This window comes from Haliotis rufescens, unplaced genomic scaffold (genome assembly GCF_023055435.1).
Source record: "Haliotis rufescens isolate VD_foot unplaced genomic scaffold, xgHalRufe1.0.p SCAF_53, whole genome shotgun sequence".
Taxonomy (NCBI): domain Eukaryota; kingdom Metazoa; phylum Mollusca; class Gastropoda; order Lepetellida; family Haliotidae; genus Haliotis; species Haliotis rufescens.
The window spans coordinates 2,077,675-2,101,515 of NW_025964257.1; the positions used below are offsets into that span (position 1 = coordinate 2,077,675).

A 23,841-nucleotide genomic window follows, 5' to 3' on the forward strand; every position below is an offset into this window, starting at 1 on the left:
CACCTCATCCTGTGCAGGTGTAGTCACTGAGGGAAGCAGCTGTGTGTTAACTTGTGAGACTGGGTACGTCATGGAGAGTCCTATCGTGTGGACAAGTACAAGTTCCACTTATGAAGTAACACGTGCTACATGCACAACTTCCAATCCAGCGTTCCCATCTCAGTATGCCCTCGCCTGTCCTGGAACAAGTTTTACTCTCACAATTGCAGCTGTGACAAGGGATGCAACGACTTGGAAATGTGATCACGCTTTTGGTGGAATGGAAAGTAATGCTATTGATCTTCTTCTTCAAGGTTGGTATAACATTTTATATAAGAGCATAGTTTAGAGGTTTCATATCCAATGACACAGAGTCCTTTCATGCGTCATTGGTAAAAATGGATTCAGCGTCCCTCAAATATGAAATAATTATGCCACTTGCATTTTTAACACCACAACATTACATTATGATGACATACAGAGAGATAGCAAAATTAGTTGTACTTTTTCCGAAGTATTAATATATCTCGTATACAGGCAGTAAATGCAAATATACCCACATGCCTGGCTAACAGACACTGAATCTTTGGTGTAAGTAGACATGTTTCTATCAGCTGTCAGACACGATCTGACAGAACTGTGCTGAAGGTTTTGTGTAAGTTCACACGTATCTGGGGGGCACGGGTGGCCCAGTCGTCTTAGGCGCCGCGTTTCGCTGTGCAGAGTTGCGGCCCTTGGGCACGCCAGAAACCTATGATTGTGAGTTCGAAACCCCGGTTCGCCCCGATTATGTTTCCAGGTTTGTCAGCACCATACCCGTGCTCGTGGGTTTCACCGAAGTGGTAAACGTCTAAGACCTGCATCACTTCGGGCTTTCCTCCCACATTAAGCTGACACGCCGTGATATGACTTGAATACTGTTAAAAGTGGCGTTAAATCCAACTCACTCACTCGCTCACACGTATCTGCCAGTGGTCAGACACAGTTAAACAGAGCTACACTCAAGGTCTAGTGTAAGTAGACATTGTGTTATACAGTTATACTGGGATGTTTGTAACAGACCAAAACTGAAGATTTTGTTTAAGTAGATATGAATATATCAGTTGTAAGACACTGTCTAAGAGAGCTACGCTGGAGCTGTAGTATAAGTAGAAATATAGGTGTCTGTGGCCAGACACAGACTAAGAGAGCTACGCTGGAGCTGTGGTATAAGTAGAAATATAGGTGTCTGTTGCCAGACACAGTCTAAGAGAGCTACGCTGGAGCTGTGGTATAAGTAGAAATATAGGTGTCTGTGGCCAGACACAGTCTAAGAGAGCTACGCTGGAGCTGTGGTATAAGTAGAAATATAGGTGTCTGTGGCCAGACACAGTCTAAGAGAGCTACGCTGGAGCTGTGGTATAAGTAGAAATATAGGTGTCTGTGGCCAGACACAGTCTAAGAGAGCTACGCTGGAGCTGTGGTATAAGTAGAAATGTAGGTGTCTGTGGCCAGACACAGTCTAAGAGAGCTACGCTGGAGCTGTGGTATAAGTAGAAATATAGGTGTCTGTGGCCAGACACAGTCTAAGAGAGCAACGCTGGAGCTGTGGTATAAGTAGAAATATAGGTGTCTGTGGCCAGACACAGTCTAACAGTGACACACACGATGTTTGGTGTAAGTAAACACGTAACTATCAGTGGTCAGACAGAGTCTAAGAACATCACACGGGAGGTTTGGTGTACACTTACATATCTACACTGGGGGTTGGTGTAAATATATATAATCTACCAGAGCTACGTTGTAGCTTGTGTGTGAGAAGACCTGTATCTGCAAGTATTAACACATAATCTAACAAGAGCTACACTTGAAGTTTGGTGTCTATTTGGGGAACCAAGGCCATGTTTCGTATTATAATCTGTGCTATGTACCGAGTGGTCAGTTTGTCTACATAGTTCCACAATTTCACACTGATCGATCTCTAAGAAACATTGGTACAAGGTTCTACCGATCGTGTCATAATACAGGATGTGTCGCAAGTGTACATCTTGATCTGTCACACGTGAGTATGTCACCTGTTGCTCCCACGCTGTTATAACTGAAACAATGTACAAAGCAGGGAAAAACACAACTCACTCGTCTCGTCTCTTCACGAGCTTCACCCCACCCATGTAAGTTATCAGGGACATTCAATGATGTACTGCAAACTGTCAGACACTTTAAGTTGCACTCTCAACTTAATATCACCGCTCTTGGATGTTAACAATTTCATGGTTCTAGTTACCACTCCTATAATGTATATACTACCCTCAACATTATTGCAAGGTATATGTGACCTGATACTACTCCTGAATAAAGGGCCGCCTCCGTGGTCTAGTGGTAGAGAAGAACGTCCGAGGGTTCGATCCCACGCCGCGTCATACCAAAAGATGGTATTTGTTGTTACCCTGTCTGGCGTTCGGTATTAAGGGACTAAAACAATGACTGGTCGGTTCGGAGTCAGTATACTGTGTCTGAGTGGGGTATTCATGTTAAACTGAGGCATGGTATATCAGTGTGCTAGCACTAAAATTCGGCGTCAGTCCGGAATAGAACAAGCAGCCACACACACACGCACACGCACACGCACACACACAATCACGTGCATCTACGTCGCTTTAAAAGTGCAATAATTTTGGACGCGATGTTCAACCAAGTTTCACCTCATATTTCAATGCCTATTTTAGTACCACTTTCTGCCCACATGGATGTAACTGTCCTTGCGTTTGCTGATATTGCACTTTAAATCACCCAACCCGGGACATTAATTCACATGTTACAGGTCCTCCAACTGCCCCAACACATGGTGAAATAGTGTCTGTAAGCTCTACAGCCATGTCACTTCAATGGACTTCCGGCTACAACGGTGGGTCAGAGCAGACATTCACACTACAGTATAAATCTGAGTCGGACTCACAGTGGACAACATGAAGAGACGATATAGCAGACCCGGGAATTGGCAGAAATGTCACAGTTAAAGTCACCAGTCTCACACCTGCAAAAGTGTACACTCTCCGGTTCTACGGTAGCAATAGGTTTGGTGAAGGTGCACATGTGATTCATAAGTCATTTACTCGGGCAGGTAGCGCGAATTGTATTATTTACTTTGACATTATAGGTGTAATGGTTAGACAGTTAACTACATTTTTTCCCAGCCCTGTCTAAGTCTGTTGTAGGCTCATTTAGGCTGTGCATGGCAGTTGTACTGACACTGTCATGATTTGCAATAGTTCAGTTGTGTGAATACACACAAACGTAATAATACAAGAAGTAAGCAGTCTGTTACATCTGAGCTCCCGATACTACAGGAAGTGTTGCTATTGATTGATGGGAAGTTAAACTATGTGATTGATCCTGCTTAACATATCAGTTTTAAGAAATATATATGACGGTGTGAGGTTATTTCACCTCTGGTCTTCCCCAACCTTCAATATTATTGGGGATGACCAAGGTGGAACTATCCGAGATTGATTAACTATTCAATAAGAGTAAATACTTCACCTATGATTGCCTATTTGCAGAACCACAACCACCTGTTAAGGATCGATTCTCAGATGGAATTGGAACTGGGGTTGGAATTTGCGTTCCTGTATTTATTGTGTTTGTGGTAGTGTTAGCAGTTCTACGAAAACAACAGTGGTTCAAAGGTGATGCAGGTTGGTTTACAGGCTTGTATACTGTCTCGTTCATCCTACATTGTGTTGTTTCTAGTTTGATGATCAACACATGAGACGTTTTGTTTGACACCATTATGGTATCATATGTGTTTTATCAAGACAGGAAACATCGTTTTATCTAATGAATGCTTTAATCATCGTGGTTTACAATCACACACATTGTGTCGTGGGTCATAATTGCATTTGTTCTTTCAGGCACAGGGGAAATCAACACACTGCTGATGTATGTATGAGTATGCTTGCCAGAAAGAGTTGATTCAAAGTCAAAACCAAATATGTGACATTCTTTTAGTATTAGTTTATATTTTGTAATCCAATAATACATAGTATTTATTTTACATTTTCTGTAAAATCGACTTTCAGTAAACGGTATTGTTTCCTGATCAATACAACAGCTTGACTTCTAATCAGGCATTTGAAATTTGCACCATAATTAACCAATTAATTGGTAATATATCCAAGTTTTTTACGCATTCCAAAGATGGCCATATGAACATAGGATATGATTACAATCATATTCACTTTATATGCTTTAGGCATATCTACGAAACATTCCTTGCACTGATGCGTTTTAAAGTTGTATGAACGTACATTAGGAGAGAGTAATGTTCGGTTAAGCGATGACATATTCTTTGGAATATAATTATTTGTACTCAGCAGAATGTGCATTTGAAAAATATATATATAACTCTTTCTTCTACCACCTGTGCCATTCTTTACTTGAAGGAACAATCAAGCAATCGAGTTGCCATTACAAGAGCAAGGTATGGAAAACAATACACACATCATTGGAATTTAATTATCTAAGCCAAATTTGCCTGATTGACGTTTCCAAGTTGTCACGTGTCCCTGATTTTTTAAAGCTTAGAAAAGAAAGAAACTTTATTATTTTGTTAAATTTTTAAATATGTACCATATCCGTGACCAGTAGCTATAGTTTCATTGAATGTGTTAACAACATTACATGCGTTACTCTGAGCAGAAATATATTAATTTCAAACTGTTGATACACACAGTCAGTGCGTCCTTTTATTGTCTATTATTGTTTGGTCTCATTTGTGGGATTTCGCACTCATTCAGATTTTAATCTGCGCAACATATAAAATCCTCGTCACAATTTATTTAAATTGTGCACCTTCCAGGCGTTGCTCGTTTCATGTTGTGTTGCCTTTGTTAAGCTGAAGATACAACGATGTATTCCAACCCGAGAGCCGTCAAATCACTGTCATGCCACATCAAGGTCGCATTTCACTGATGTGATAGATCGTCTCAACTTGCAGTAAAGTGATATAGGCGCAATGTCATGGTTAAATCATGCAATATATGTTGTTATTCAAGCAATTGGTCTATACGATGACCTCGGGCACAGAGAGACGGACATGGCGACATACACAGAACTGAAAGTGTATGAAAATGTCGGGGCCCTGCCTTCAGAAGGTGAGATTGCATTGATGTTGAACAGATACACTGAGAATGTGTTTCACTCTTGTTGCGTTTTTAAATTCATGGTTTGTGCTTAAAACTATATCTTAACCATGTCGTGTGATATACAGTCAAATCAGTGTAGCGTGCCCATGATTGGATAAGACGAATGGCTTGTCGCATCCCCGCGGGATCAGGAGGAGGTGTGATGAATTTGCATGATAACTTGGGGAACATTGAACTCGAATGTGTACATTGTGTCATAATTCTAATGCTGTTTAACGTTGTGACCACAAAATAGCGGCTTGTAGTTTTATATCTGTAACTTGTAAGGACCATGTTTGCTGATGAAATAGGTGTGTTTAACAAATAAAATGCCACTTACATGTATATGCATTGAAGTTATAGACCGTCCACTAACACAGGTAAATAACTCGACATTGCTGATATATCATGCTTATCTTCTGTTTACGTTTATCTGTACAGAAACAGGACAAATATTTGTCAGTACTGATGTGTCCTTTTAAAGATACGGTGAATGAAGACGGAAAGGCGCACCCGACACCTCAACATGCGACACCTCGGACATACAAGGGCTTATTAAATACGAAATAACTTGTATATTAGTAAGTAATTACATGTATATTATATGACATGTGAGATTCAGCTTTAACCTTTCAGTGAGAGTCAGTGAGATCATGCATATGTATGTTACATATAATTCGTTTATAGTTTAACAAAATAACAGACACTTTAACATGTAACAAGATAAGTTTGTTATTAAAGTACAGACGCTCCCTCCTTCTTCCAGATCCGTGGACGTCGGACTACCCAGACCCAATTTATGACAATGTGTTTAGTAGTTACAAGTTATATGGTAGTATGAGTGTTCTTTCTCGATGTATATTCAATCTTAGTTGTTATGATGCGATTCGAATGAATAATTACAGATATATATTATGACAAATTGGTATGCATTGCTGTTCCTGAGACAATTTTGAAGCCGATTATGCGCACACAAGCACGTTGATCAATCACTTATCATGAGCACAGCATTTATCACGAAACGAGTATTGTCATTTCATTGGTTTTCCCCATCTAGCTACAAAATCACTTTTTGCGATCGTGCATGTACCAAGGTGTGTTTAGTGTAAAATAGTACAATGAATACAACTCTCATATCTGATCGCACAATGATTGAGGATTTGTCTTTGAATAAGTAACCATTTAATTCCGCATCCTTTCACCTCCCCAAAACTAGCATTTAAAACACAATGTTGTGCCTCCTTTCCAAATTCAGAATTATATCTACAGGTAAACCAGTACTACGGTATTATCTTTCTAACTATGTATATAAATAGTTTATGTTCCATTGTTTATATTGTTTTTACACTTAAAATAGCACATTGCTTCTGGTTAATAGAAGATCTTATGTGAGCACCTCTCGTACATCAGATTAAATTGCATTGAATGTCACACTCATGTTGTCAATTTATGCACACTCACATTGGTGAATGTGTACACAAAGTTGATATCCCGATTTGAAGGTTTAGGATCATACCATTGTTTTCATAGTTCTGTCTCTAGTGGTGTTTGACTGGTGTTTTACCCATCACTACTAATTACCTTCTCAAGTTCTATGAATTACATTTGTTGCCATATTTATGAACCATCCATTGAATTAATACTGAATCATCTCATTACTCCAAATACAATCATGTCGGTCTACATGTCAATGAGTGTCTTGCTGCTGGCTGCAGCAGGAGAGTGGCTGCACATAGAATTGGCATTTTGGCACATTATCTTAAGCTACATGATGGCGTGGCTCGACCCTTCGCCATGCTTCTGGTTTGACACAGTGGCCCATCCATCTATGGTACGAGCCGGAATGTGTAGAGGGAATCATGGAAAATGATCAATACAAAAAACATTTGGAATAGGCCCGTTTACAGCCTCAGACCTACCTCGTCACAGTAGTAAGCATTAAAGTTGTTTCAATAGTATATCTTCTTCGTGTACTACATGAACATTGGCTATTTTTATCTGATGAATGAGTTAGTGAGATTGGTTTAATGTCGCTTTTAACAGTATGTTAGTTATACCACGGCGTCAACCCCATAAGTTTTACTGTGTTGGTTGAACCCACGAGCACTGATATGGTGCTGACTAACAATATAATTGCATCTTTACGGCATCTGTGTTTGGCTGTTTGTACTAGTCCGGACTAATGCTGGTTTTATAGCGTTAACCCACTACAGTTTACGATGGATACTCCACTCAGACTCATAACACTGATCCGGCCAGTCCTTTGTGTTTAAAACCCGTGTTACTGAACGCTAGGCATGGTAACAAGTGACATCTTTTGGTCAGACGCAGCCAGGGGATCGAACCACAGCCCTTAGACCTGATATAGACCACAGATGCAGTCTTATATTGCAACTATTTTAAGTATTAATATGGTGAGATTCCATAGCACTGTATATATTTTACATATATTCAACGAGTATTAAACATGTGTTGGATACCTACTTTGTCCACTAACACTGCAACTATTGTATACTATACACCTCTATGGGCAGTAAATGTCATAGCCGTTCTTAGATGTAGAAACTGATTCCACATGTCTTTAAATTAGTCAGAGATTCAAATAACACATGATGCTATTTCATGTGTTCATCAGGTCCAAGGGACGTTGGTTTGTGCAACCTGGCAGATCATCTCATTTTGTCTTAAATGTATCATTTTACATGACCTTTAGTGTCAGGTCGAGGCGTCCTGAACTAAATTTCATTGTAATAATGACTATTTAGTGCAATCTCTTGTTTACACAGCAGACAGTTACTAACACAGTCAATGCTCGCTCACGTCACCTAACGATCTCAAATCAATTATCTGAGAAAGGTAAATATTCAATGCATGATATCTGATCCTTATACCAACTACATATGGACGAGACCTCGCAACAGACAAACAAGAAATATGATTGAAGGGGAATCCCTAATTCTGTAATCAGAGATTAATGATTTGTTGTTAAGCAGTTATCAATTTCCCGAACCTTTGATATTACAGATGGGCCATTCAACAATGTGACAGAAGCTGTCACCCCTTCCCTCACAGTGGACTGCTCCACCACATGTAAACCGTGGAGCTACACCAGGCAGAAAGGCACACAGACAGTCTCCAATAGTATAAAATCACGCAGCAAACATGACACATGACTCGATTGTTCGAGCGTCTCGTGGGTTCTCTCGACAACTTGTACACTGTCGTGGCAATTAGGTTCAACTGCAATTGGCAGACCATTGAACAGGGACAAACAAATTAAAAATACCCTTTTCATTTCTTCCCAATTCATTCATTCTTATCACACAAATATTACTAGAAGCTAATATATCTTACAATTTTGGAAAGTTTAAGTTATTTCCGAGTATCCACTACTTTGTGTAAGAGTATGTTTCTAACTTGATGATGTGTGTGTGTGTATTTGAATCCTATTATGAACATGATTTTAGATTCAACATCTTACCTGCTTACCTGCTTGCAATAAATTTATTTGCAAAATATACATGTGTGTTTCAGTTTCTGATGATGTATTTTTTACTTCGTATACATAGACATGTTTATCCTCCTCAACTGATAAAACTGTATACGTGTCTCTATGGCTATTATGATTCACTCACTCTATGACGTGTGTATTGTTCTCTTTCCAAACACTACACACATACACTTGAGGACAATGTATATCTTGACAGTCTATGCATTGCATCTAGTTTTCCTCGTTGAGCTGCGATGTAATTGGATACAGTTCCTTCAACACTTTTCCTGTCAGTCAGGTTTACAAAGGGACGTTGGTTTGTGCAACCTGACAGATCATCTCATTTTGCCTTAAATGTATCATTTTACATGACCTTTAGTGTCAGGTCGAGGCGTCCTGAACTAAATTTCATTGTAACATAGATCATATCCTTGCACAGTTGCGATCAATGCCATATGTAACATATATCATATCCTTGCACAGTTGCGGCAATGCTATATATAACATAGATCATATCCTTGCAAATTTGCAGTCAATGCTATAAGTAACATAGATCTTATCCTTGCACAGTTGCGTTCACCGCTATATGTAACAAAGATCTTATCCTTGCACATTTGCGGTCAACGCTATATGTAACATATATCATATCCTTGCACAGTTGCATTCAACGCTATATGTAACAAAGATCTTATCCTTGCACAGTTGCGTTCAATGCTATATGTAACATATATCATATCCTTGCACAGTTGCGGTCAACGCTATATGTAACAAAGATCATATCCTGCAAAGCTGCGGTCAATGCTATATGTAACATAGATCATATCCTTGCAAAGTTGCAGTCAACACTACATGTAACATAGACCATATCCTTGCAAAGCTGTTGTCAATGCTATATGTAACAAAGATCTCATCCTTGCACAGTTGCGTTCAATGCTATATGTAACATATATCATATCCTTGCACAGTTGCGGTCAACGCTATATGTAACAAAGATCATATCCTGCAAAGCTGCGGTCAATGCTATATGTAACATAGATCATATCCTTGCAAAGTTGCAGTCAACACTACATGTAACATAGACCATATCCTTGCAAAGCTGTTGTCAATGCTATATGTAACATAGATCTCATCCTTGCACAGTTGCGATCAATGCCATATGTAACATATATCATATCCTTGCACAGTTGCGTTCAATGCTATATGTAACATATATCATATCCTTGCACAGTTGCGGTCAACGCTATATGTAACAAAGATCATATCCTGCAAAGCTGCGGTCAATGCTATATGTAGCATAGATCATATCCTTGGAAAGTTGCAGTCAACACTAAATGTAACATAGACCATATCCTTGCAAAGCTGTTGTCAATGCTATATGTAACAAAGATATTATCCTTGCACAGTTGCGTTCAATGCTATATGTAACATAGATCATATTCTTGTAAAGTTGCGGTCAACGCTATATGTAACATAGGTCATATCATTGCACAGTTGCGGTCAACGCTATATGTAACATATATCATATCCTTGCACAATTGCGGTCATTGCTATATATAACATAGATCATATCGTTGCACAGTTGCGGTCAACGCTATATGTAACATATATCATATCCTTGCATAGTTGCGGTCAACGCTACATATAACATAGATCATATCCTTGCAAATTTGCGGTCAATGCTATAAGTAACATAGATCGTATCCTTGCACAGTTGTGGTCAACGCTACATGTAACATATATCATATACTTGCACAATTGCGGTCAATGCTATATATAACATAGATCATATCGTTGCACAGTTGCAGTCAATGCTATACGTAAGATATATCAGATCCTTGCACAGTTGCGGTCAACGCTATATATAACATAGATCATATCCTTGCAAATTTGCGGTCAATGCTATAAGTAACATGTATCGTATCCTTGCACAGTTGTGGTCAACGCTATATGTAACATATATCATATCCTTGCGCAGTTGCGGTCAATGCTATATATAACATAGATCATATCCTTGCAAATTTGCGGTCAATGCTATAAGTAACATAGATCTTATCCTTGCACAGTTGCGGTCAACGCTATATGTAACATAGATCTTATCCTTTCACAGTTGTGTTCAACGCTATATGTAACAAAGATCTTATCCTTGCACAGTTGCGGTCAAAGCTATATGTAACATAGATCGTATCCTTGCAGAGCTGCGGTCAATGCTATATGTAACATAGATCATATCATTGCAAAGTTGCGGTCAACGCTATATGTAACATAAATCATATCCTTGCCAATTTGAGGTCAATGCTATATGTAACATAGATCATATCCTTGCAAAGTTGCGGTCAACGATATATATGTAACATAGATCCTATCCTTGCAAAGTTGCGGTCAACGCTATATGTAACATAGATCATATCCTTGCAAAGTTGCTGTCAACGCTATAAATAACATAGATCATATCCTTGCACAGTTGCGGTCAATGTGATATGAACATTCACAGTTATTTTACATTTCTGTAAAATTTTCGTTTCTACTTGGTTACTGAATGGGCACGTGCGAAGGGGGTACATATTTCGTACACGCCACTGGGGAACGCCAAACCTCTTACCAATGTAAGGCGTCGCCGGACGTGAACAACTTTATTGCAGTCGATCAATATCTGTGTGTACGTGTGTGCTGAGGTTTCGTGGATCTGCGGCGTATACAACGTACAGTGTCACGGTAAACACAGAGTACCCCTCATCGGGAGGTAATCTATACGGGACAACTTCTACCTGTCACCCTGTGTGCGTGCGGCTTGTATGTCTGTATGTGTATATTGGAGCTCATAACCGGAAACTCGCACAAGGTAGGTATTTGAAACCATGAGCGTCAACTAACCCGTCTTAAACCTAAAAATAGTTTGTAGGTGTTACTCTGCAATGTCATGTGAAGCCTGAGTGCTGGCTTATGTCTAAGTCCCAGTGAGCATGGCGGGACTGCATAAAATACGCCGTCGTGTGCTTAGTTTTAAAAACATAAGTATAGTTTCGAAGTTCCGAATAATGCCACGATACAGCTTGGTGTTGCTAGTCGTGTTGTGGGACAAGAAGATTACAGTCAACATTGGTAAGCACTTACGCTGCGGGACAGTCATCAATCGAAATTCTAAAATTGTTAAAATTGTGATTTTAAGGTTATATTGTTAAAGCCTTAGGTCTAATTAGGCTACATGAACTGTGAATGTACTGAATGAATTGAAACGCTTTGAAGGCTGATGACGATGGAAGCTCACGTTGGACTCATTTGAATATGATCTCAATGGATCTTTTTTGTCCAAGTGAATTTTATGAGTGTCAGATTGTCCGTCCGTCGGAAACATTTCAGAAAACTAAAAAACAAAGCCCAGCTGTGGTGTATAAATTGCGCATACCTCGTCAATGTCTGCATGTGGTACATTTGTTTTGTTATTCTGTTTGTTGTTTAACGCCACACTCCAGCTATATTCCAGCTATATGACGGCGGTCTGTAAATACTCGAGTCTGGACAAGACAATCTAGTGATTGACAGCGTGAGCATCGATCCAAGCAATTAGAATTGATTGACATGCATCAACCAAGTCAGCGAGCCTGACCACCCTATCCCGTTCGTTGCCTTTTACGACAGACATAGTCGTCTTTTACGGCAAGCATGGGTTGCTGAAGACCTATTCTTCCCCGGAGCATGTGGTATGCAGATTAATATATCATATGAGTTTGGCGGCAAGAACAAAGATCACAGCAGTGTAAGCGTAATAAATACACCACTGTGGTATTTGTTCTTTCCGATCTAATAGGGACGGTCAGGAACCCTAGTGGTTAAAGCGTTCGCTCGTCTCGCCCGGGTTCGATTCCTGACATGGGTATCATGTGTGAAGCCCATGTCTGATGTCCCTCGCCGTGATATTGCTGAAATATTGCTAAAACCGCGTAAAAGCATACTCATTCACTCACTCCGATCTAGTAAAATAGTTTCACAATTCTTTTGAAAACGATGTGACGACATAACTTTGCGTTTTGTAAGTAAGATGTGAAGACATATTCATACATGTTGCTCTGTGAACACTTTTGTTAGGGTGGCTGTTGTTTGCATAGGTGAGAACAAATAGTAACCTGGTGACCAACAGAAGAATAGTTTATATGTTTGAGATTACAATTTGAGGATTACGTGGAAGACCCCTAAGAGAATAAATCGCTGCTTAAATTCAGGGTTCAAAAGTGAAATAAAAGAATGTTTTTGGAAATATTTTATGCTTTATATCTATGCAATTCAATAGGTCAATCCTTTTTTGCATTGCAGGACGTATTTGTGAGCTATATTCAGTCAGATGGGTAAGGACATGTTAAAGACAAGGAATTACAGGGTTGTATCAGAGCAACAGTTTGATCACAATGAAATACAAATACATTAATCCTCCTGATCAGTTATTGACAAAGGCAATTCCTACTATTTCAGAAATATGTCGACAACTACTGGTAGAATCATTGAATTGTACAAGGCAGTCAGGACAATTTACGTTTTGGGAATAGCATTCAATGGTGAGTTAATTTCTTATTAATCCACACAAAACTAACACAGCCATACAACGTTACCAGGGACAATGAATGTATGTGTGCATTGGTTTAAAAACTGTTATCAGTGCGTGTCAACTAGGAGAAATCAAAGGGACGTAGGTACTTTGAGGCATCCTCATATTCCATGTGTTGATATTCAATTGTATTCCCAACAGGTGTAGCCTCCCAGCTGTCCTCCAGCCCTGTGGTAGTGAGGGAGTCTAAGACAGCCAGCTTCAGGTGGCAAGTTCCAGCTGTATCAGACGGTTCCACTCTCACTTCCCTATATGTCATCAGTCCATCACGAACTACAGTACTGCTGGTCTATACAGATACAAATAACCACCGGACAGCTCCTGAGTACACAGCTCGTGTGACCTACTCCGGGAATCTAGCTGCTAACCCCAGGATCATGGCCTTTGACCTCCGCAGTGTTGTCAGATCTGATGCTGGGGACTACGTCTGTGGGAGGAATGGACCATCTGACATCATACCACAGTGTGGACAGAAGCTGGTTGTTCCTGGTAAGTCCACTTTACAACGTAACTGGTGTCACGTGGTTTCCCGAAATTGGATTTTGATTTACTTATACTTACTTGGTATTCAAATTAAGCTTTAAATTACGTGTGTTTTGATATCTATGGCTGTTTTCAAAGTGTCAGCTTGACATCGGAGCCGTTGGCTAAAAAAACCCAAGTCAAATCCATTTTCAGACAACGCAGGATCAGTTCTCACTATTAATGAACATATTTACAAAACAAGCAACAGAGCGAGAGTGATATGTTTCTAAATGTCAACAATAATGCACGTCGTTTCCATATTCTCAGAGAAACATAATGTTCTGGCTAGATATTTGTTGCTGATACATTTACAAATGACTACGCTGTGTAATTTCCTTCATCACATCACCAATTACTGGTTGTCAGTTGTGACTTACTGAGAGCTTTTAGAAATAGTGTTACTTTTGAACTGACTTAAATATTTTTACTAAAACATATTTAAGTCAATTATTATAGAAAGTTAACAATACTAATTACACAAACTGCTTATTTAATCCTTCACTCAAACAACTGTAGACACCAATACCACATCAGCCACATCGTTCAGTCAAAAAAGCAACACAAGATTCGCCCATTCTACTATCAAACCGTCAGGAAACAGTTAATCGTCAGCAGAATTTGCCTAATGTTTTCTCAGTTTATGGAAACATAAACACAAACCAGAATCACTTCAAACTTCTATTTTGTTTTATGTCGATAAGTTCTAAGGTTGTCATTAATGTAGAAAGTTTGTATGCAGTCAATATTTGAACACTTTCCCGGTCCAGTCTTGCTTTTAGGGATATAATATTGGATTCGCATAATTTGGCATATATTTGAGAAATATTTAATGTGTTCTCCCTAGACACTGTATATATTTAACCAATTATTAAAAGAAGCATAAAATATAACAAACACGTTCAAGTGACAAGTTATGGCGACTAACTTGATTTAAAATAAGCAATGCATATTAGTAATGAACCAATAGTAATGATTTTGATTGCTACCACAAGATAGTTATAGGTATAAACATATTTAAGACAGTGAAAACAAACCATTGTGTTGCCCTCCGGAACGAACACTTTGGATTCATGAGCATTGACATTGAGTTTGCATCAATTACAGCAACTATTAAACAATCTGGCACAGTGTGTATGTCTTCTCTTATTCAGGCAGTCATGACATGTGTAGGGTGGGTTGTACTGTGATAGGGTTATCAGTTGACTGTAACTTCTTCGTTCACCTTCTCGTATTTGTAACTGCTATTGATACTGCTGCCTATACACACATGTGTACACTGTATATATCAGCTAAGATATGAGTGGCGTTCAATTTGGACATCACATCTTGACACACGGTCTCTATGGACCACAGTGAGCAAATATATTGGTCATACATTTTCCTCAATGAGTTTCCGCATTAACCCATGCATCATGATATAAATAAGGTAATATCCCAATGCAGAAACAAAAAAGACAGTTTTGTTTTTATGAACGTACATGTAAATTGATGGATTTTTATAATACAGGTCAACCCACCAAACCAACACTCACTGGACCATCTGCCCCTGTGTTTGGAAGACGGTTCACCTTGACCTGCAGCTCCACCTCTACCACTGTCCCAGCTGACCATGGCCTGACCTTGACCTACACCTGGCAGCGTGACAACACTGACATCACAGTTACCTCCCCTGGTTCCCCCTACACCTTCACAGTGAGTTCCCGGGACAGTCACAGCTACAGATGTAAGGCAACAGAAGGCCAGGGTCTGGAGTCAGAGTGGAGCCAGCTGTACAACATGGAGCCACAGTGTATGTATACAATGCCATTCAATATTCCGATATTCAGTAATGTTGTTGCCAAATATATTTCATAAGGTAGACACCCCTTCCTCAGTAGCACTCACAAATTGTACAACAATCCCATGCAAAGCACGATCCTGTGCAGTCGAACATGTAGTGACAGTCACAATGCTACTACTCAGATTGTACCGAGCTGGTATAGTTGTAGCTACTTGTACCAGCGATCTGACCAGTCAATTACATTTGGTTCCATACAATATCGTCCGTGTTTCATTGAACTGGATTCCATGTGTGACACCACGCACATGCGCCATGTAGAACAAAAGATTGCAGAGAATGATTTCACATTTGGTGACGAAGACTTTTATTGTTGTATTTGTTAGCAAGTGAAATCTCTAGAACAGGGGTCAGATGTGCGGACAGCCATTCTAAATTAGAGAATAAATCAAATTCTACTCACACCCCCGTTGGTATCTACCCGGCCTACCTTGGCCTGCACACTTCCTTGTACGTCGCGAGTTATACCCTGGCCAACCTTGGTCATATATGTCTGGACCTCAGTGTAGAAATACGCCCAATAGTGTAGCCCACTACTTGACCATGGTCAGTGGGCAGTTAGTTATATTCACCCATAGCGTGGGACTACACGAAAACGTGACACAGTGATATTCTAAATATATTTCTGCCATCACCTCCTTTCAAAGCAACAGTGAATAGTGATAAACATGATAGTTAGTAGAGATAAGAGACGAAACGAGTAATGTTGGCATTTTTTCTTACAAAGTACAAACGTTGCATATTATCATAAAAGTCATATTACTTATGTTTATTAATATTCTAATCTGTGATGTCAGTTTTAATTTTGCTTGAATCGAGAACACACTCAGTCGCTGTGGTTAAGCCGCTTGGGTTGAGAGACGACACGAGCAGGGGTTTCCTGTTCAGTTGTCGCCTCTTTGGTATATATATAAGTGGAATGCTACATTCCCTTTGGAAGATATCTCCGAACTGTATCAGCTCGTACGGCAGCGTCGGTGCTCCAACGAAAACTTCACGAAAACTAGTTTCGACGTCTTCTAAACTACTCAGACTGCCGTCGTAGCAGTTTATACCGCTGTTGATTATAAAACTCTCTGTGTATTTAGTTCCGGTCAATATGTATATTAGAACTTGAAAGATGGCCTAACGACCCTACATAACCTGACAGATGGCCCCTATGCCGTGAACCTACAACCCTCCACTCTGTCCTACACCTGGAGGGAAGGTCAAGAGCGTGTACCAAGTATCCTGTGTTCCCCCACCGGTGTGTACATACATTGGTTTAATCTGTTTCACTGTTCTGACAGATGGCCCCTATGCCGTGAACCTACAACCCTCCACTCTGTCCTACACCTGGAGGGAAGGTCAAGAGCGTGTACCAAGTATCCTGTGTTCTCCCACCGGTGTGTACATACATTGGTTTAATCTGTTTCACTGTTCTGACAGATGGCCCCTATGCTGTGACCCTACAACCCTCCACTCTGTCCTACACCAGGAGGGAAGGTCAAGAGAGTGTACCAAGTATCCTGTGTTCAGCCACCTGCAGACCTGCGTGTACATCATACAAGTGGTTCAAGGATGGGACAGTCCACAGTGATGGAGCTACACTGACTCTCCCAGTGGCTGACAGGTCACAGACAGGATCCTACAAGTGCCAGGCTTCCAATACCCACGGGACTAATGACAGCTCAAGTGTCTCAGTGGATGTTACACGTGAGTTTTGTCAAGCAGAAACCGACACCTTTGATACGTTTCTTTACCTTATTGGTTAAAGCTGGATGGCCGCACATCGTTAGGCGTATGTTCATATGAACGTTTTCAGAAAGTGCCTTATGAGGACTGTCATATAACAGCAAACATGAAGTGATACACAACCCTAAAGAGAAATTACATTGAGACATGTAAGTTTTTAATTTGTCTAAGTTCGATTGAGATGACCCCTGCATTGTCCATTACAACTGCCATATCCCAATTACACTGAAAGCAGGAACTCTGATGCAAAAAGTCCCGTTGTTGTATTATCTGTCTTGACTTTGATGTATCATTTCAGTTCTATTCAGTGATATAGGTGTCATATACGCATATAGGGGAAACTTTGGAACAGAACTGAATGATGAAATATAATACAAATAATAGAAATGCATACTTACAGCAATCTTTCTTCCTAATTATATTCGCCTAACATTTTTTAATCTGAGTACACACAACTTGCAATGCAACATTTTGGGTTATTTGTTTCAGATCAGGCGAGTATAAGTATGTTGACCGCCAACAGTCATAATGGTTCAGTTACAGTTAATGAGTCCGATGTGGTGATCTTGAGGTGTCAGTTGGATAATGCTGGTAAACCAAGGTCAGTCATCAGGTTATTGAATGGAACTGAGGAGTTGACAAGGGCGGATAACTCACTGACAGCAGAATATAGACTGGAGTCAGCAGACTGTAGACAAAGAGGGAACTACTCCTGTACTGCCACTAACAACATCGGGGCACCTGTCAGCCAGAGGGTGGAGTTGCGAGTCAAATGTAGGTAATGTGGGCTGGGCATCTCTCCACACGCTAGTAGTAGTAGTATTAGAAGTAGTATTAGAAGTAGTAGTAGAAGCAGTAGTAGTAGTAGGAGGAGGAGGAGGAGGAGGAGTAGAAGCAGCAGCAGCAGTAGTAGTAGTAGTAGTAGTAGTAGTAGTAGTTGTAGTAGTTGTAGTAGTAGTAGTAAAGAAGTAGTAGTAATAGTAGTAGAAGGAGAAGGAGTTGTAATAATATTTTTTTAAGATGTAACAGTAACAAGTCCTACCTTACTAACTGATTGATTGACTCGATTGACTCGTTGATTGAGAGTATGTTTTCCGTAACTAGATTGCAGTTACCATGTGTATAGCAATTGGGTGTCTTTCTCCACCAAATCAAGCCTGTGTTTACCGTGCTTTGAATAATTGCCATGTTTTGCATAAGGTTCTCCTCGACTTGCTGTGACAGTCCAAACTCAACTCAAGTACGCCGCTACACTGGGGGGTAACGTGAACGTGTCTGTGACAGTCCTTGCCTACCCCCTTCCTACATTCACCTGGAGTAGAACCAACTGCACCAGCAAGGACCTCAATGGTTCCTCCAGCCCTGTCTCAGACATCTCAGTCACTGCCAGACTACACCTTACTGACCTCCAACAACAGGACGTCGGGTACTACAGTCTTACAGTGGACAATGGTGTCGGCAGTTCAGTGACATACACTCTCACAATAGTGGCTGTAGGTGAGATGCTGATTTCTGATTATCAGTTAAGCCTTCAGGATTTTTCTATTCAAAAGTTTATGTAAATATATCTACTTGTTGTTTGCTCATTTTACGTTTATTTAGCTTCACAAATTATGAACGTAACTTTTCAACATTCTCAAATGAAACTATGATTACAATCGTCTGATTAATGTTTTGTTGTTACGCCCACTACAGATAACTACAAAGGATATCTTTCTTAAATACTATTGTCTCATTTTAACTTCTGTTGAGTTTCTAAATAATATCATTTAAAATAGATGTTGTCCCGTTTCCTTTCTGGGCATAACAAAATAGCATAATGGTACTTATCTGTATGCACCATTAATGAATGCTCTAATGGATAATTTTCTATATTTATTTAGGTTTCCAGGGATTTCTTGAATTCAAAGTAAACATGAGTATCTTGGTTTGAGCAAATGGATCTATATATATATCAGCATGACCAACACAAGAAATTAGCCTCACACGTTGTACGCATATTGGGAATCGAACCTAATGTCTGATTACCTACCACTTAAACCTATGACCAAATAATTTGTTTGAAAGTAGGAAATTGAAAACAAATATATTTTCATCTGAATATAGTGACAGGCATTGTCTGTTATGATATTTTGTTCATATTGTAGATCCACCAGACCAGCGAAAACTTGAAACTCCTTGTTCGTGTACAGGGGTAATAGTAGGATCCACAGCAGGAGGCATTCTTCTTACCTTGCTCATTGTGGGAAGTGTTCACATGGTTCTGTACAGAAAGGGATACAAGTTCGGACATATTCCAGAAGGTATACAGTTCAATTTCCGTAGTAAAATGATTATTATTATTTGCAGGTAATAGGGAGAATGTCAATATAATGGTCAATGACATATGCGAATATGTTTGAAAGAAAGATTGTAAGAATTTCTTTTGTTGAATGTATATGTAGAATATTGACAGAAAAGGACGTAGTTATACCAGCAAATGCCTTGTTAAAGGTTGCAGTTATTATATAAAGTTTACTTTATCATTTTCTATGTGGATTTAATTTACGATTGACAATACATGTTGCCATGGGTGATGTGTGTTTTACATTATATTCCATGTGGTTGTTCTTGTTTTTCAGAAACTGCATCACGAAAAAGGTAGCATAAATGCAAACGTTAAACATAACAATGAGTAAACATGTGCAAATATGGAAAAAAGATATGGAGACATATAAATTCTAGCTAAAAACTGAGGTTTAATGCTCCATTCCATTATGAATTTTCAGTAACGTACTTTGTTGTCTTCCTAGCACCAGGAATCCCGAAACTGTAGAAATGGACAACAGAGGGTATTCATCATTAGGTAGGTACTGGTTACTGGTTGTTACCCTTTGCTGAAATTACCATTATGTATGCGTCCATTTAACACTGAAATCATTACTATGTTTTCGTATTGTTTTGTTTCAGATCAGATAAATGGCCCAGTCCAGTATTCAAATTTGGAGGAATCACAAAAACAACAGTATTCACAGTTGAAGATTTATGAGAATACAAAAGGTAGATGACGATTTTTTCCATTTTGCCCAATTTGTTGAAGTGCTAGTTAGAAGTAGGGAGTTATGATTTGGGATTATTATTGAAATACGTAATGAATTACATCTTCAGCGGATGCTGCAGCAGATACAAGTACCTATGAGGGCACGGTAGATACTCCCCCTGTCACCTATGAGTCGGTCAGAGTATCACCATACCAGAACACTGAGGCACATTCTCAAGGTAACCAACACATGAAACACTCTTGCTGATTAAACTCTTATGCCATTGCCATGAATCAACTGTTGGCATGTACGATCCAACATCAGTAACAAGTAACATATGCCTTCTTTTCTAACCCAATGTAATATGTTTAGCATTTCATGCTATTGTGAGAAGATATATAATCTGTCATTTTCTATGTTTAATAACATATAGTTCTATACTTTTCAGGTCCTGACCATGGCAATTAGTAACGAAGAAAGTAGACTTTATGATATCAGATCCAGTAGCAGACCACGGAACACGTGCAGCATATAAGATTCCTTTCCTTTGAGTCAAAACATCGTTAGACCCGTGAAAACCGTATTAGAATAGGTCTTCAGCAACCAATGCCTGCCGTAAAAGGCGACTATGCTTGTCCTAAGAAGCGGATAACGGGATCGGGTGATCAGGCTCGCTGAGTTGGTTGGATCATTGCTCATGATATCATCACTGGATTGTCTGGCCCAGTCTCGATTATTTACAGGCCGTCGTCATATAACTGGAATATTGATGATTGCAGCGTTCAACAACGATCCAACAACAAAACATCGTTATTACTTACTTCACGTTTTCCTTACATTGTTTAATGTGTCTTTGATAAAAGCACAGTTACATAATCCAAACATTGACCATGTCAAATAGGTGAAAGGAGCTTGGTCACACCATGTCTATTTATGTATCGCCTTTTTCACTGAATATTTCACACAGGAAATAAATACGATCGCATTAACTTAATGGAAACATTGCAGTTGAAATATTGTTATCAGTGTCAGATTTCTGGGACTTTAACCTGTTTCTATTATTTGTTGCAAAGAAGCATTTGTTGTTGAACATAAATGAGGAAACCTGATCAGCCAGTTTTAGTTTCTAGTTTCTGCCATACAGTCGTATAAAGTCGGGTATTGTTATCACTTAACCAGATGCCAGTACTGCAATGTTATGATAAATAATTCACCTGAATGGAGGCGGTGAGGTGATGTGAACTGGAGTTTAACGTCGAAATAGTATTGCCCTTATTTAGCGACGTGCATTCGAGCTTGTGTGTGTGCGCGCGCGCGTGTGTGTGTCAGCCTAGAGTCGATACTTTGATAGTTTGGAAAGCATATCTTCGTTTTGTTCATTCGGATGGGTCGTAGCGAGGATATTCGTGAACAATCATGCAGTCAAACTCTCTGACGTTTCTTAATGTTACTGGAACGCTGCGTTCAAGATTAAAGTGTCTAATTCTTCCGAAAGAAGGCTTCTGTATGTGAGTGAGTGACACACATCATGACATTTAATTGTTACAAATTTGAATGGAGTAGAAATTAAAATTATAGTGTAATGGCCAGCAGGCAACTGACTGACGGATATCATCAGTGTTTTTACCTTCTTTTACGGCGAGCTAGTGAGTTTGATTTTACGCCGCTTTTAGCAATATTCCAGCAATATCATGGCGGGGGACACCAGAAATGGGCTTCACACATTGTACCCATGTCGGGAATGGAACCCGGGTGTTCGGCGTGACGAGCGAACGCTTTAACTAGGCTACCCGACCACCCCGATTCTGTATGTATTACCAGGGATTTCGCAAAGAATGTGGAAGTAGTCCGTCAGTGTTTACGTGAAAAACGTATGAACGTCAAATTGTGTCGTTAATACACTTATAAAAGACAATAATAATCACATTGAAATAGGGATGATACCAGGTGCTCGTACCAGGTACATGTAAGCGTATCCTGCCACACCGGTAGCACCCGTGGAGGGAATAAGTTCACGTTTTGTTTCATGTAAAACAGTTTATTTGGTTTTAGTACATTATTGTTTGCGCCATAGCTTGATTGTGATGATAGATTGACTTAAACTATGTGATCTTTCTTTCTGCATGTCTGTAGGTACACAAATCCCACTCCAGCGGACATCCTTTAATATATGAATTAATTTAGAAACGCCATGCTAAATATTCGTTTACAACCCCAAATAAAACTGTAAAGTACCGCACATAGACAAAAGGATTCAAAATGTCAGTGTGATCATCCCATTCCTGTTGGTATTGGGGTTTCCAGGAATGACATATAACCCCGACCCTTATAAGAAAATGCGTTTTTCGAGAGAACGCATTAAATAATGTCAAAGCCACCGACAACCTTTAGTGATCTCATGTTTTATCACTTACATTATGTTCGTCATTGAACTGCTAAGTTCGTGTAGTAAAGGTTCTAAATAGTTTCAAACCATCGGTTAATGTATACATAGTGTGAACGGGTGGCGATCAGAGGAGACAGAATATTGTAACTAATATTGGGCCCCTTATCTATTCAATCGTTTAAAATTTAACATCATGTCGACTGTGATAGTGAACCTTTGTTCCTCCTGTAAGTGGTCTGAACAAGAGAGCTTCCGCTGTATGTGTATATTGTAGGCAAATGTCGGTGACACGGAACTCGGATTATTCGCGTTCTATATTAGCATTGCCATATGCACAGACATGTCAATGTGTAGAGCATTCAGTTCAGCAAAGGGACACGTGGTGGCCTGGGTACGATCTGATAACACACAGGGATGTGAAATGTGAGAGTTGCCATGGCATTCGATGGGCTTCCTGCTCAGGTATAAAGTATGGTGGCTGATTATTGCCATCTCTATGACAGAACTGCGGGGACTGATTAGTCGCTCTGGACATAAAGACACCATGTTTCCACTGCCTTTTCCTATGAGATTACAAATATATATATATATAGAGAGAGAGAGAGATCTATATACACCTTTGGAGAGGATAACATTTTGGGATGCTACCACAATCCCTCGGAAGACGACACAACGCGACTGATCCACAGAATGAAATGTCATCAACCAACAAGGTGACCAGATTAAAGCATGGTGGCTTGTTAATGTTATTTTGTTCTGAAGTAGAGTGGGCCGTTTTACACCAACCGATCCGCACGTCCGGATGTGTTGATATAACATTGTGAATAATTTTGTTTGTCTCCTTGTAATTTGTTTCAATTGAAATTTGAGAGCAATGTAATACACTCTTCAAAAGAAGATCAAAAGAAAAGCAAAGCCAGATTTGTGAGGTAGGAAAATAGATTTATACGAGGAACCGTACAACGTATTGAGCCAAAATGTTGTGGAGAGAACACTTGGTTATTGTAGTCATCTCAGTTATCGGAACATAGGAAAAGTCCAAAGTGAAGGTCAGCTCGCATCAATAACGCGTATGTCCCCTGTTGGATTCGATAGCAGCTTGACATTTCCT

At 39.6% G+C, this 23,841-nt stretch overlaps 1 protein-coding gene and 1 long non-coding RNA gene across 4 annotated transcripts in view; both read left to right on the top strand.

Annotated features, from left to right (window-relative positions):
- The window catches only part of LOC124125798 (contactin-1-like), a 91,787-nt gene that overhangs the window by 17,549 nt on the left and 50,397 nt on the right, over window positions 1–23,841 (top strand). The window lies entirely within an intron of this gene.
- On the top strand, window positions 157–8,649 carry LOC124144112. Of its 3 annotated transcripts, none has more exons than XR_007218553.1 (6): window positions 157–293; window positions 3,519–3,653; window positions 3,870–4,438; window positions 5,013–5,111; window positions 5,626–5,722; window positions 8,166–8,649. It is a non-coding gene; the product is annotated as an uncharacterized LOC124144112 (long non-coding RNA). The 3 variants fall into 3 exon arrangements; XR_007218552.1 differs by lacking the exon at window positions 8,166–8,649 and adding an exon at window positions 5,908–6,788; XR_007218551.1 differs by lacking the exon at window positions 8,166–8,649 and having other exon boundaries at window positions 5,626–6,788.